The sequence below is a fragment of the Salmo salar genome, chromosome ssa12 (genome assembly GCF_905237065.1).
Source record: "Salmo salar chromosome ssa12, Ssal_v3.1, whole genome shotgun sequence".
Taxonomy (NCBI): domain Eukaryota; kingdom Metazoa; phylum Chordata; class Actinopteri; order Salmoniformes; family Salmonidae; genus Salmo; species Salmo salar.
The window spans coordinates 99,737,344-99,752,738 of record NC_059453.1 but is presented as its reverse complement, the minus strand read 5'-3'; the positions used below and the strand labels follow the sequence as shown (position 1 = coordinate 99,752,738).

At 44.2% G+C, this 15,395-nt stretch overlaps 1 pseudogene; it reads left to right on the top strand.

Annotated features, from left to right (window-relative positions):
• The window catches only part of LOC106566254 (BTB/POZ domain-containing protein KCTD6-like), a 65,573-nt pseudogene extending 55,551 nt beyond the window's left edge, over positions 1-10,022 (top strand).
• Positions 10,023-15,395: the final 5,373 nt, after the last annotated feature.

Genomic DNA, 15,395 nt, shown 5'->3' with positions numbered 1-15,395 from the left:
CTGTACCAGGGGATGGTCTGGTTAATATAGCACTGTGCCAGCGGGATGGTCTGGTTAATATAGCACTGTGCCAGGGGATGGTCTGGTTAATATAGCACTGTGCCAGGGGGTGGTCTGGTTAATATAGCACTGTGCCAGGGGATGGTCTGGTTAATATAGCACTGTGCCAGGGGATGGTCTGGTTAATATAGCACTGTGCCAGGGGATGGTCTGGTTAATATAGCACTGTACCAGGAGATGGTCTGGTTAATATAGCACTGTGCCAGGGGATGGTCTGGTTAATATAGCACTGTGCCATGCCAGGGGATGGTCTGGTTAATATAGCACTGTGCCATGCCAGGGGATGGTCTGGTTAATATAGCACTGTACCAGGGGATGGTCTGGTTAATATAGCACTGTGCCAGCCAGGAGATGGTCTGGTTAATATAGCACTGTACCAGGGGATGGTTTGTGTGGAAGACGAGGTTGCTTATGTTTCCATTTTTTATAATAGTCAGCAAAAAGTGTCTCTGTGATTTTTTTTCCCATAAGGAGCTCCATTTTGTACTCTTTTCTTGCCTTATAATGTTTTTACATACTGAATGTACTGTATTTTAATTACCTCTGAACAGCGGGAGGCAACTTCTAAGGCCTCTCCGTTTGGTTGGGGTTTAGCCTGTTGGGCTAAAGGGCTCTCACACCTCTCACTTGACATGTCAATGCTAATTTCAGTTGTATCTCCTTGTCCTCCATGGTAGTCCCAACTCAGCATTCAGTCCTCATAAAGTAAAATATATCATTGTAATGTATTCATGGCTTTTGAATATGAAATATAGCTTCAGACTAAACATTGCTCACTCAGTTCCAGGTTGGATGGTGTTTTCTCTTTGTTTGCCAGAGCATTTGCTGTATAGCTTGGGGCTTCCAGGTAATTCCGTCCAAAATCAGGTTGTAGGTTTTGATCTGGAGCGAAGGTTTTGCTGTGGAGGGTAGTATCCTGTACATGTCCCTGCCAAAACAATCCAAGGATATCTAACTCCAAATCTATATTTTTCCTCTTTCCACACAGTCCTAGTCCCGCCCCCTTGTCACTCAAGGAGTGTGCTTGTTGTTGCTTGACAACGAGACACTTTGGTTCAGTCTGCATGGTCAATGCGACAATGCTGTTTCCACTTTAATCTTAATATAAATCCACAAGCGTTCTATTATTACAATATTAGTTTGTGTTTCTTACATCTACAAACAGCTAGTTTGTATTTTCTTAGCAAGTTAAGCTAAATCGTGTTATCCACTAATGCTAATTGCTAGTTAGCTGGCTACGTAGCTAGCTAATACAGCCTGATACCAGTGGTGGCGGAGGCCTAAATCAGCATGGTGTTTGTGCAACAGTATCTTCTAAATCAAAGAGGAATAGGCAAAGCATGAATATGTTGGCTATATGAATAAAGATTTAATGTAGGCAAAGATTATAGGGTCCCCTAGGAAACACTGAACAACACTTTGGTTCCTACCCTGTCACAATAACTCGTCCATGACACTTTCATTCGTTGTCATGTCAAACACTGTATTCAAAGTGCCCACTATATAATTTATATTCTAACTATAGAATTATAATCAACATTCTATTTCCATGATTCCAGAAGTTCACCCCAGTGTTCTGATCTACATCTCTATGGCAACATTTGGTTTAAAATAAGGCCTAGTATTATTGCCCCATAGTGTGGAAATGATCTCAAATGAGTGCAGGAAATTATTGTTGAATTGAACAGTATAAAACAATCAGAATGGAGAAAGTCCCATTTTGAAATCATTTAGAATATATTTGTTGCCACCCTCGGGTCACGCACAACTCATGAAGCAAATTTAGAGCTTTTATTAATCAAAAACATAAAATACCATCAAAAATGTGACAAATACCATTATATGATATTTTGGCCATATCGCCCAGTCATACTCGCTACATTGAATTTCGATAAGGGCCAAAGCAGACGAATCTATTTATCTTGTTGACAGTTCTTCATCCCTGCATATATATATATATATATTTTTATGATTATTTTTCTCTCTCTCTGACGTCTGCAGGGTCCTCCACTGTAACTGCTTGTTCTGTTTTGCTGCCTAGAACAGATCCCAGGTGTGACAGGAAAAGACCGTGGAATAACAGACGGAGCAGCCATTCGTTCCACCCTGCCTCTGTTTACCCCGGGGAGGATGGTGGTGTTGCGGGCCGTATGCTAGTGAATAGGAATATTCCTATTCACATATAGTGGTGCAGATGGAAAACGGAGACTGGGGGTATATATGGTGAGCGTCAATAAGAGTAAGTGACAATCCATGTCTTATGAAGGAGGTGAAATGTGATGAAATAGACTACAACAGTTGTTAGGACAGGTCAGTGGTAGCCTGATCCCAGATCTGTTCGTGCTGTTATGTGACGATGAGTAGGTCTAACAGTTGGCTTCCATTAACATATATATGATCCAGTTGGCAAGACAGCACAAACAGGCCTTGGGCCAGACTAGACAGCACAAACAGGCCTTGGGCCAGACTAGACAGCACAAACAGGCCTTGGGCCAGACTAGACAGCACAAACAGGCCTTGGGCCAGACTAGACAGCACAAACAGGCCTTGGGCCAGACTAGACAGCACAAACAGGCCTTGGGCCAGACTAGACAGCACAAACAGGCCTTGGGCCAGACTAGACAGCACAAACAGGCCTTGGGCCAGACTAGACAGCACAAACAGGCCTTGGGCCAGACTAGACAGTACAAACAGGCCTTGGGCCAGACTAGACAGCACAAACAGGCCTTGGGCCAGACTAGACAGTTGACCCAGGATTTACACTGCCAGTGTGTTTCTCTTTCTGTCTCCTGTAGATGGCTGTCTTTACAGAGCCTTCATAAAATATTCACACCCCTTGACTCATTCAACATTTTGTTGTTACAGCCTGAATAAAAAATTGATTATTTTTCTCAGCCATCAACAAACAATAACTCATAATGACAAAGTGAAAACATGTTTTTAGAAATGTTTGCAAATGTATTTAAAATGAAATACAGAAGTTTCTCATTTCCATTCACACCCATGAGTCAATACTTTGTAGAAAAAGCTGCAATTACTGCTGTTTTTCTGGTAAGTCTGTAAGAGCTTTCCACACATAGATTGTACATTTGCCCATTATTGTTTTCTAAATTCTTCAAGCTCTATCAAATATGTTGTTGACTATTGCTAGACAACAATTTTCAGGTCTTGCCAAAGATTTTCAACTAGATTTAAGTCCGAACTGTAATTCAGCCACTCAGAAACATTCACTGTCTTCTTGGTAAGCATCTCCGGTGTAGATTTGGCCTTGTGGTTTAAGTTATTGCCTTGCTGAAAGATGAATTCATCTCCCAGTGTCTAGTGGAAAGCAGACTGAACCAGGATTTTGCCTGTGCTCAGCTCCATTCAGTATATTTTTTTATCCTGAAAAACTCCCCAGTCCTTAACGACCACAAATATGCCCATAACATGATGCAGTCACCACTGTGCTTTAAAATATGGAGAGTGGGGCTCAGTAATATGTTGTATTGGATTTACTCCAAACATAACACTTTGTATTCAGGACAAAAAGGTCATTGCTTTGCCACATTTTATGCAGTATTACTTTAGTGCCTTGTTGCAAACAGGATGCATGTTTTGGAATATTTTTATTCTGTACAAGCTTCCTTCTTTTCACTCTGTTATTTAGGTTAGTATTGTGGCGTAACTACAATGTTGTTGATCCATCCTCAGCTTTCTCCTATCACAACCATTAAACTCTGTAACTGTTTTAAAGTCACCATTGGCCTCATGGTAAAATCCCTGAGCGGGTTTCCTTCCTCTCCTGCAACTGAGTTAGGAAGAACGCCTGTATATTCATATTGACTGGGTGTATTGATACACCATCCAAAGTGTAATTTAATAATAGTGTAAAAAAAAAAAAAAAAAATTTATTCAGGCTGTAATGTGTTTGTCTCTGCCTATAGATGACTGACCCGGTGACCCTCAACGTGGGTGTCTGTCTGTACACCACGTCCCAGTCCACCCTGCAGCGCTACCCTGACTCCATGCTATGGTTCCATGTTCCACGGGGACTTCCCCACCACACACGACGCTCAGGTACTTTGCCACAGTTCTGCAGGTATACAGTGCATTTGGAAAATGTTCCACATTTTGTTACGTTACAGCCTTATTCTAAAATGGATGAAATAGTTTTTTCCCCTCATTAATCTACACACAATACCCCATAATGACGTCACAATACCCCATAATGACGTCACAATACCCCATAATGACGTCACAATACCCCATAATGACGTCACAATACCCCATAATGACAAAGCAAAAACTGTTCGTTTTTTTGAAAATTGTGCAAATGTATTAAAAATAAATAACTGATATCATATTTACATTAGTATTCAGACCCTTTACTCAGTACTTTGTTGAAGTACCTTTTGGCAGCGATTACAGCCTCGAGTCTTATTGGGTATGACGCTACAAGCTTGCCACATCTGTATTTGGGGAGTTTCTCCCATTCTTCTCTGCAGATCCTCTCAAGCTCTGTCAGGTTGGATGGGGAGCGTCGCTGCACAGCTATTTTCAGGTCTCTCCAGAGATGTTCGATCGGGTTCAAGTCCGGCCTCTGGCTGGGCCACTCAAGGACATTCAGAGACTTGTCCCGAAGCCACTCCTGCATTGTCTTGGCTGTGTGCTTAGGGTCGTTGTCCTGTTGGAAGGTGAACCTTCACCCCAGTCTTAACCTGCTCCAGAGTGCTTTTCATCAAGGATCTCTCTGTACTTGTTTCCGTTTATCTTTCCCACGATCCTGACTAGTCTCCCAGAACCTGCCGCTGAAAAAAACCTCCCCACAGCATGATTGATGAGGGGGGGAAAAAATGATTTAATCCATTTTATAATAAGGCTGTAACGTAACAAAATGTGGAAAAAGTCAAGGGGTCTGAATACTTTCTGAATACACTTTACATACCTGTATGTCTGCGTGATATGGGAATATGACACTCTTTGATTTGACAGGGACACTACTTCATCGACAGAGACGGGGCCCCTCTTCCGCTACGTCCTCAACTTCCTACGCACCTCAGAGCTCACCCTGCCCTGTGACATCACGGAGATGGATCTGCTGAGTAAGGTAAGCTAGGGGTTAGAGCGGTGGGCCAGCAAACTGGAGGGTTGCCGGTTCCAATCTGAGCCAGCAGGGGATTATCCTCTCAGTGTGTTTCTCGTTGGTGTTAAGATTAAAATAAATAAACATTTCAGTGTCTTTGTCTTGACGTTTGACATTAAAGTAATATTCTTCCTTCTTCGGCAGACTTCTACCAGATTGAGCCGTTGATGCAGTCTCTCACCGACACTAAACCCCTCTACCCCTCTGGACACCTTTTGAGGAGGTGGTGGAGCTCTCGTCAACCAGGAAGCTGTCCATGTACTCCAACCTTGTTGCCGTCGTCATCACCCAGCTCACCATCATCACCAAAATCCGCTCCCTACTGGAGAGGTTGTCTTAACCGCTTCACCAAGTGGATCAACCACATGATGGATTCCAGTGACTTCCAGGTGTCCTTCTCCTTTTGGTCCGGGTTACTATCACCAGGAGGTGTCTATTGAGATTGCACCTGTTGGACTATATCTCCAAGCAGGGCTTCAGGAACACCAGGTGCCACCAGATGAGTGAGAGGGCCAACGGGAACACAGTGGAGCAACACTGGACTTTCTGCCCGGTTGGCTCGCAAGGTCGACGACTGACCAGGATGATTTGGGGTTAATTTATTGCTGATGTGGAAATCAACTCCTAGTACTTACCCCCTGGCTGTAACCCTGGTCATAATCACCCCTGGCTGTAACCCTGGTCATAAACACCCTGGCTGTAACCCTGGTCATAATCACCCCTGGTCATAATCACCCTGGCTGTAACCCTGGTCATAATCACCCCTGGCTATAACCCTGGTCATAATCACCCTGGCTGTAACCCTGGTCATAATCACCCCTGGCTATAACCCTGGTCATAATCACCCTGGCTATAACCCTGGTCATAATCACCCTGGCTGTAACCCTGGTCATAATCACCCCTGGCTATAACCCTGGTCATAATCACCCCTGGCTGTAACCCTGGTCATAATCACCCCTGGCTGTAACCCTGGTCATGATCACCCTGGCTGTAACCCTGGTTGTAACCCTGTTCATAATCACCCCTGGCTGTAACCCTGGTCATAATCACCCCTGATTGTAACCCTGGATGTAACCCTGATCATAATCAACCCTGATCATAATCACCCTTGCTGTAACCCTGGTCATAATCACCCCTGATTGTAACTCTGGTCATAATCAACCCTGGTCATAATCACCCCAGGCTGTAACCCTGGTCATAATTACCCCTGATTGTAACCCTGGCCATAATCACCCCTGGCTATAACCCTGGTCATAATCACCCCTGGTTGTAACCCTGGTCATAATCACCCCTGGTTGTAACCCTGGTCATAATCACCCCTGGCTGTAACCCTGGTCATAATCACTTCTGGCTGTAACCCTGGTCATAATCACCCTGGCTGTAACCCTGGTCATAATCACCCTGGTTGTAACCCTGGTCATAATCACCCTGGTTGTAACCCTGGTCATAATCACCCTAGCTATAACCCTGGTCATAATCACCCTGGCTGTAACCCTGGATGTAACCCTGGTCATAATCACCCCTGATTGTAACTCTGGTCATAATCAACCCTGGTCATAATCACCCCTGGCTATAACCCTGGTCATAATCAACCCTGGCTGTAACCCTGGTCATAAACACCCTGGTTGTAACCCTGGTCATAATCACCCTGGCTATAACCCTGGTCATAATCACCCTGGCTATAACCCTGGTCATAATCAACCCTGGCTCTAACCCTGGATGTAACCCTGGTCATAATCACCCCTGATTGTAACTCTGGTCATAATCAACCCTGGTCATAATCACTTCTGGCTGTAACCCTGGTCATAATCACCCCTGGCTATAACCCTGGTCATAATCACCCCTGGCTGTAACCCTGGTCATAATCACCCCTGGTTGTAACCCTGGTCATAATCACCCCTGGTTGTAACCCTGGTCATAATCACCCCTGGTTGTAACCCTGGTCATAATCACCTCTGGTTGTAACCCTGGTCATAATCACCCTGGCTATAACCCTGGTCATAATCACCCTGGCTGTAACCCTGGATGTAACCCTGGTCATAAAACACCCCTGATTGTAACTCTGGTCATAATCAACCCTGGTCATAATCACCCCTGGCTATAACCCTGGTCATAATCAACCCTGGCTGTAACCCTGGTCATAAACACCCTGGTTGTAACCCTGGTCATAATCACCCTGGCTATAACCCTGGTCATAATCAACCCTGGCTCTAACCCTGGATGTAACCCTGGTCATAATCACCCCTGATTGTAACTCTGGTCATAATCAACCCTGGTCATAATCACTTCTGGCTGTAACCCTGGTCATAATCACCCCTGGCTGTAACCCTGGTCATAATCACCCCTGGCTATAACCCTGGTCATAATCACCCCTGGCTGTAACCCTGGTCATAATCACCCCTGGTTGTAACCCTGGTCATAATCACCCCTGGCTGTAACCCTGGTCATAATCACCTCTGGCTGTAACCCTGGTCATAATCACTTCTGGCTGTAACCCTGGTCATAATCACCCCTGGCTGTAACCCTGGTCATAATCACCCCTGGCTGTAACCCTGGTCATAATCACCCCTGGTTGTAACCCTGGTCATAATCACCCCTGGCTGTAACCCTGGTCATAATCACCCCTGGCTGTAACCCTGGTCATAATCACCCCTGGCTGTAACCCTGGTCATAATCACCCCTGGTTGTAACCCTGGTCATAATCACCCCTGGTTGTAACCCTGGTCATAATCACCCCTGGTTGTAACCCTGGTCATAATCACCCCTGGCTGTAACCCTGGTCATAATCACCCCTGGCTATAACCCTGGTCATAATCACCCCTGGCTGTAACCCTGGTCATAATCACCCCTGGCTGTAACCCTGGTCATAATCACCCCTGGTTGTAACCCTGGTCATAATCACCCCTGGCTGTAACCCTGGTCATAATCACCCCTGGTTGTAACCCTGGTCATAATCACCCCTGGTTGTAACCCTGGTCATAATCACCCCTGGCTGTAACCCTGGTCATAATCACCCCTGGCTATAACCCTGGTCATAATCACCCCTGGCTGTAACCCTGGTCATAATCACCCCTGGCTGTAACCCTGGTCATAATCACCCCTGGCTATAACCCTGGTCATAATCACCCCTGGCTGTAACCCTGGTCATAATCACCCCTGGCTGTAACCCTGGTCATAATCACCCCTGGCTGTAACCCTGGTCATAATCACCCCTGGTTGTAACCCTGGTCATAATCACCCCTGGCTGTAACCCTGGTCATAATCACCCCTGGCTGTAACCCTGGTCATAATCACCCCTGGCTGTAACCCTGGTCATAATCACCCCTGGCTGTAACCCTGGTCATAATCACCCCTGGTTGTAACCCTGGTCATAATCACCCCTGGCTGTAACCCTGGTCATAATCACCCCTGGTTGTAACCCTGGTCATAATCACCCCTGGCTGTAACCCTGGTCATAATCACCCCTGGCTGTAACCCTGGTCATAATCACCCTGGCACCCAGAACCAAATCTCACAACTGTATTACTTTAAACCTGAAAGCAGTGTATATGTTCACAGAATGTTGTTATTATTCAGGTTGCTTTTTGAGGTTTTGATAGGCATGGTGGAAGTTTGGCCGTATTACTTTGGGTTGGCTTGGGATTCAACATCACTTTCTGTGTTATTGATTTGAAGACGGTCCTCGACGGTGCAGGTACTAGGGCCCAGTTGGTAACTGGCTGACGTGGTACATATTGATATGATGGTGATAATAATCATTAGCGTTTATAAAACACCTTTCATCAGATTTCAAAGCGCTTTTTAATTACATAGCAGCATGTGAAATAATGGGGTACAACGATATGTTGTGAAATGATGGGGTACAACGTCACGTGAAATAATGGGGTACAACGATATGTTGTGAAATGATGGGGTACAACGATATGTTGTGAAATGATGGGGTACAACGTCACGTTGTGAAATCTTCCACCCTATTTTATTTAACTTAACAACGGTTTCAAAGTTTTGGTCGTTTTCAAATCCAAGACGCATTACAGCGTAGGTCACTACACAGCCTTTTTAAAGGCATATTCACTGAGAACGCTTTCAGCGCTCTGCAATGGCGGCTCATTTAAAAGAGCGTTGCTCGCTATAATGCGCCTTGGATTGAGTCCACGATTTGGTACCTGCCTTTTTATGAATTGAAGTTGATCACTTAAAAAATACTGTGTTGAGTTTACACCCACTTTTACCCCTCAGAACAGCCTCAGTTCATCAGAGTCATGGACTCTACAAGGTGTTGAGCGTCCTACAGGGATGCTGGTCCATGTTGACTCCAATGCTTCCCCACAGTTGTGTCAAGTTGACTGGATATCCTTTGTGTGGTGGATCATTCTTGATACACACTGGGAAACGGTTGAGCGTGAAAAACCAGGCAGCGTTGCAGTTCTTGACACAAACCGGTACGTCTGGCAAGGGCTGTGGCAGTCACGATGTTCTGTCAGCTGGTTAATGTCAAGCAGCAGACTGCCGGGTCTCCCGGTAATACCAGCAGACTGCCGGGTCTCCCGGTAATACCAGCAGACTGCCGGGTCTCCCGGTAATACCAGCAGACTGCCGGGTCTCCCGGTAATACCAGCAGACTGCCGGGTCTCCCGGTAATACCAGCAGACTGCCGGGTCTCCCGGTAATACCAACAGACTGCCGGTCTCCCGGTAATACCAGCAGACTGCCGGTCTCCCGGTAATTGCCCGTTAATGAACATAAACATGCTGATATCTCCAGGCCTCCATTCAAGCTGCTGCACCTTTGGATCATCTACATTTTAATGTATAATAAATCACCTGATTAAACACCATCACAATAAACTCATTGTTTATTTTAGGTCTAAAGAAACACTATATGAAGAAAATGTATTTCAGAACAACAGAATATGAGTTGGCGTACTTTGTTATCTGGCTATGATATAGACTGTAGACTTGTTCATTTATCAGACTAGATACTGTATGTTATCTGGCTATGATATAGACTGTAGACTTGTTCATTTATCAGACTAGATACTGTATGTTATCTGGTTATTCTCCATGATATAGACTGTAGACTTGTTCATTTATCACACTAGATACTGTATGTTATCTGGCTCCATGATATAGACTGTAGACTGGTTCATTTATCACACTAGATACTGTATGTTATCTGGTTATGATATAGACTGTAGACTTGTTCATTTATCAGACTAGATACTGTATGTTATCTGGTTATCTCCATGATATAGACTGTAGACTTGTTCATTTATCAGACTAGATACTGTATGTTATCTGGTTATTCTCCATGATATAGACTGTAGACTTGTTCATTTATCACACTAGATACTGTATTATCTGGCTATGATATAGACTGTAGACTGGTTCATTTATCAGACTAGATACTGTATGTTATCTGGTTATGATATAGACTGTAGACTTGTTCATTTATCAGACTAGATACTGTATGTTATCTGGTTATTCTCCATGATATAGACTGTAGACTTGTTCATTTATCAGACTAGATACTGTATGTTATCTGGCTATGCTCCATGTCATGGGCTGTAGACTTGTTCATTTATCAGACAAGATATGTTTATAAATCCTGTACTGTTATTTTATATTGTAAGTGTTTTACACTATCAACTTTTTGTGCAACATGCATGCTGACTGCAGGAATGTCCACCAGAGCTGTTGCCAGAGAATTGAATGTTAATTTCTCTACCATAAGCCGCCTCCCTTATTTTAGAGGATTTGGCAGTACGTCCAACCGGCCTCACAACCGCAGACCACGCCAGCCCAGGACCTCCACATTCGGCTTCTTCACAGGCAGGATCGTCTGAGACCAGACAGCTGATGAAACTGAGGAGAATTTCTGCCTGTAAAAAAAGCCCTTTTGTGGGGAAAAACTAATTCTGATTGACTGGGCCTGGCTGAGATGAGGGCCTAAAAAATGTATTTCAGTTGACTGATTTCCTTATATGAACTGTAAATCAGTAAAATTGTTGCATGTATATTTTTGTTCAGTGTGTTACTGAACATCTTTCTGCCCACCCACTAAGCATGTCCAATGAACCTTATCCAATGAACCATATCCAATGAACCTTATCCAATGAACCATATCCAATGAACCATATCCAATGAACCATATCCAATGAACCATATCCAATGAACCATATCCAATGAAGTGCTCTATAGCGTTGTTTTAACAGAAATAGAGCCAGGTAAAGTGCTCTATAGCGTTGTTTTAACAGAAATAGAGCCAGGTAAAGTGCTCTATAGCGTTGTTTGAACAGCACGGGAACTGGGGAACAACATTTTATGTTCCAGACATTTTATTCCAGATGCAACAAAGCGCTGATGCAAAGCCCTCACTCTGTCACTTAGAAACTTATTCCAGCCTGCAAGCTGAAAATCTTTGCCGGTGTTTGTGCATGTTTAGGCTACCTGCCATAGGCTGCTGTGCTGACGTTACCATAGGTTACTGTGCTGACGTTGCCATAGGTTACTGTACTGACGTTACCATAGGTTACTGTACTGACATTACCATAGGATACTGTACTGATGTTACCATAGGCTACTGTACTGACCTGACGTTACCATAGGTTACTGACCTGACGTTACCATAGGTTACTGTGCTGACGTTGCCATAGGTTACTGTACTGACGTTACCATAGGTTACTGTACTGACATTACCATAGGATACTGTACTGATGTTACCATAGGCTACTGTACTGACCTGACGTTACCATAGGTTACTGACCTGACGTTACCATAGGTTACTGTACTGACCTGACGTTACCATAGGTTACTGTGCTGACGTTACCATAGGTTACTGCACTGACCTGACGTTACCATAGGTTACTGTACTGATGTTACCATAGGTTACTGACCTGACGTTACCATAGGCTACTGTACTGACGTTACCATAGGTTACTGACCTGACGTTACCATAGGTTACTGTACTGATGTTACCATAGGTTACTGCACTGACCTGACGTTACCATAGGCTACTGTACTGACGTTACCATAGGTTACTGACCTGACGTTACCATAGGTTACTGTACTGACGTTACCATAGGTTACTGACCTGACGTTACCATAGGTTACTGTACTGACGCTACCATAGGTTACTGTACTGACGCTACCATAGGTTACTGACCTGACGTTACCATAGGTTACTGTACTGACGTTACCATAGGATACTGTACTGATGTTACCATAGGCTACTGTACTGACGTTACCATAGGTTACTGTACTGACGTTACCATAGGTTACTGTGCTGACGTTACCATAGGTTACTGTACTGACGTTACCATAGGATACTGTACTGATGTTACCATAGGCTACTGTACTGACCTGACGTTACCATAGGTTACTGACCTGACGTTACCATAGGTTACTGTACTGACCTGACGTTACCATAGGTTACTGACCTGACGTTACCATAGGCTACTGTATTGATCTGACGTTACCATAGGTTACTGACCTGATGTTACCATAGGCTACTGTACTGACGTTACCATAGGTTACTGTACTGACGTTACCATAGGTTACTGACCTGACGTTACCATAGGTTACTGTTCTGACGTTACCATAGGTTACTGTTCTGACGTTACCATAGGTTACTGTACTGACGTTACCATAGGTTACTGCACTGACGTTACCATAGGTTACTGCACTGACCTGACGTTACCATAGGTTACTGCACTGACGTTACCATAGGTTACTGTACTGACGTTACCATAGGTTACTGTACTGATGTTACCATAGGTTACTGTACTGATGTTACCATAGGTTACTGACCTGACGTTACCATAGGCTACTGTACTGTACTGACGTTACCATAGGTTACTGTACTGACGTTACCATAGGTTACTGACCTGACGTTGCCATAGGTTACAGTACTGACCTGACGTTACCATAGGTTACTGACCTGACGTTACCATAGGCTACTGTACTGACCTGACGTTACCATAGGTTACTGACCTGATGTTACCATAGGCTACTGTACTGACGTTACCATAGGTTACTGTACTGACGTTACCATAGGTTACTGTACTGACGTTACCATAGGTTACTGTGCTGACGTTACCATAGGTTACTGTACTGACCTGACGTTACCATAGGTTACTGTATTGACGTTACCATAGGTTACTGTACTGACGTTACCATAGGTTACTGTACTGATGTTACCATAGGTTACTGTACTGATGTTACCATAGGTTACTGTACTGACGTTACCATAGGTTACTGACCTGACGTTACCATAGGTTACTGACCTGACGTTACCATAGGTTACTGTTCTGACGTTACCATAGGTTACTGTACTGACGTTACCATAGGTTACTGTACTGACGTTACCATAGGTTACTGCACTGACCTGACGTTACCATAGGTTACTGACCTGACGTTACCATAGGCTACTGTACTGACCTGACGTTACCATAGGTTACTGACCTGATGTTACCATAGGCTACTGTACTGACGTTACCATAGGTTACTGTACTGACGTTACCATAGGTTACTGTGCTGACGTTACTGTACTGACGTTACCATAGGTTACTGTACTGACGTTACCATAGGTTACTGTATTGACGTTACCATAGGTTACTGTACTGACCTGACGTTACCATAGGTTACTGACCTGACGTTACCATAGGCTATTGTACTGACGTTACCATAGGCTACTGTACTGACGTTACCATAGGTTACTGTACTGATGTTACCATAGGTTACTGTACTGACGTTACCATAGGTTACTGTACTGACGTTACCATAGGTTACTGACCTGACGTTACCATAGGTTACTGACCTGACGTTACCATAGGTTACTGTTCTGACGTTACCATAGGTTACTGTACTGACGTTACCATAGGTTACTGTACTGACGTTACCATAGGTTACTGCACTGACCTGACGTTACCATAGGTTACTGTACTGACGTTACCATAGGTTACTGTACTGACGTTACTGTACTGACGTTACCATAGGCTACTGTACTGACCTGACGTTACCATAGGTTACTGTACTGACCTGACGTTACCATAGGTTACTGTACTGACGTTACCATAGGCAACTGTACTGACCTGACGTTGCCATAGGTTACTGTGCTGACGTTACCATAGGTTACTGTACTGACGTTACCATAGGTTACTGTACTGGCGTTACCATAGGCTACTGTACTGACGTTACCATAGGTTACTGTACTGACGTTACCATAGGTTACTGTACTGACGTTACCATAGGTTACTGTACTGACCTGACGTTACCATAGGCTACTGTACTGACGTTACCATAGGTTACTGTACTGACCTGACGTTACCATAGGTTACTGTACTGACCTGACGTTACCATAGGTTACTGTACTGACGTTACCATAGGTTACTGTACTGATGTTACAATAGGTTACTGACCTGACGTTACCATAGGTTACTGTTCTGACGTTACCATAGGTTACTGTACTGACGTTACCATAGGTTACTGCACTGACCTGACGTTACCATAGGTTACTGACCTGACGTTACCATAGGCTACTGTACTGACCTGACGTTACCATAGGTTACTGACCTGATGTTACCATAGGCTACTGTACTGACGTTACCATAGGTTACTGTACTGACGTTACCATAGGTTACTGTGCTGACGTTACTGTACTGACGTTACCATAGGTTACTGTACTGACGTTACCATAGGTTACTGTATTGACGTTACCACAGGTTACTGTACTGACCTGACGTTACCATAGGTTACTGACCTGACGTTACCATAGGCTATTGTACTGACGTTACCATAGGCTACTGTACTGACGTTACCATAGGTTACTGTACTGATGTTACCATAGGTTACTGTACTGACGTTACCATAGGTTACTGTACTGACGTTACCATAGGTTACTGACCTGACGTTACCATAGGTTACTGACCTGACGTTACCATAGGTTACTGTTCTGACGTTACCATAGGTTACTGTACTGACGTTACCATAGGTTACTGTACTGACGTTACCATAGGTTACTGCACTGACCTGACGTTACCATAGGTTACTGTACTGACGTTACCATAGGTTACTGTACTGACGTTACTGTACTGACGTTACCATAGGCTACTGTACTGACCTGACGTTACCATAGGTTACTGTACTGACCTGACGTTACCATAGGTTACTGTACTGACCTGACGTTACCATAGGTTACTGTACTGACGTTA